Source organism: Selaginella moellendorffii, unplaced genomic scaffold (assembly GCF_000143415.4).
Source record: "Selaginella moellendorffii unplaced genomic scaffold, v1.0 SELMOscaffold_712, whole genome shotgun sequence".
Taxonomy (NCBI): domain Eukaryota; kingdom Viridiplantae; phylum Streptophyta; class Lycopodiopsida; order Selaginellales; family Selaginellaceae; genus Selaginella; species Selaginella moellendorffii.
In genome coordinates this window covers 2,222-3,459 of record NW_003314958.1, presented here as the reverse complement: position 1 = coordinate 3,459, position 1,238 = coordinate 2,222, and the positions used below count along the sequence as shown (strand labels likewise).

Sequence of the window (1,238 nt, the reverse complement as noted above, 5' to 3'; positions counted from 1 at the left end):
TATCAACTAGTTGTTTTTGATCTTGTGGTCCTGTCGGGCCAAAAAAACAAAATGTTACTCTCAGCAACGGATATCTAGGCTCTCACAACGATGAAGAACGCAGCGAAATGCGATACGTGATGTGAATTGCAGAATTCCGTGAATCATCGAAGTTTTGAACGCAACTTGTGCCCGAGGTTCATCCCGAGGGCATGCCTGCCTGAGCGTCCGCAACCATTTGCTGCCTCATGCGCACTCTGTGAGTGTGAGCGTGGGGCGAATGTGGCCGTCCGTGGACTTGTGTTCCGGTCGGCTTGATTGCATGTGGATGGTGTGGCCCCCGACTTGTCCGTGTGGCATCGATGGCACGCACCCCACCTAGTGGCGAATCGCTCATGTGCACGACCTCAGGTCAGGCAAGACAACCCGCTGAGTTTAAGCATATCACTAAGCGGAGGAAAAGAAACTAACAAGGATTTCCCTAGTAGCGGCGAGCGAAACGGAAAGAGCCCAGCTTGGAAATCGGGGTGTCTCTGCACCCCGAATTGTAGTCTGGAGAAGGGTCCTCTGCAGCGGACCGGGTTTAAGTCCCTTGGAACGGGACGCCAGAGAGGGTGAGAGCCCCGTCTAGCCCGGACCCTGCTGCATCACGAGGCTCTTTCGGCGAGTCGGGCTGTTTGGGAATGCAGCCTTAAGTGGGTGGTAAATTCCATCCAAGGCTAAATACTGGTGAGAGACCGATAGCGCACAAGTACCGCGAGGGAAAGATGAAAAGGACTTTGAAAAGAGAGTTAAAAAGTGCTTGAAATTGCTGGGAGGGAAGCGAATGGATGCCTTGTGCGCCCCTTGGTTGTGTGTGGAACGGCGAGAGCTGGTCTGCCAAGCAATGCAAGGGGCTGTCCAGCATGGGAGGACGCGGCGGGATAACGGCTTGTGAGCCTCTGGCTCCCTGCCAATGCCGCCGCTGCCTCTGAAAATGGCGGGGTGCTCCGGTGCCCCGCCAGATGCTGGAACTTGGGCGTTCCATCCGACCCGTCTTGAAACACGGACCAAGGAGTCTAACATGTATGCGAGTCTGTGGGTGCTAAACCCGTACAGGCGAAAGGAAACTAATTCGTGGGATCCCCTTCGGGGGTGCACCACGGACCGACCTTGATCTTTTGAGAAGGGTTTGAGTGTTAGCATACCTGCTGGGACCCGAAAGATGGTGACTATGCCTGAGCAGGGCGAAGCCAGAGGAAACTCTGGTGGAGGCTCGT

General features: G+C 55.2%; 1 non-coding gene and 1 pseudogene across 1 annotated transcript; both read left to right on the top strand.

The window, feature by feature from the left end:
• Positions 1–55: 55 nt before the first annotated feature.
• On the top strand, positions 56–209 carry LOC112344127. Its single transcript, XR_002991592.1, has one exon. It is a non-coding gene; the product is annotated as a 5.8S ribosomal RNA (ribosomal RNA).
• A 172-nt stretch (positions 210–381) lies between these two features.
• Positions 382–1,238, top strand: part of LOC112344128 — a pseudogene marked incomplete at its 3' end in the record, with an annotated part of 3,078 nt that continues 2,221 nt past the window's right edge.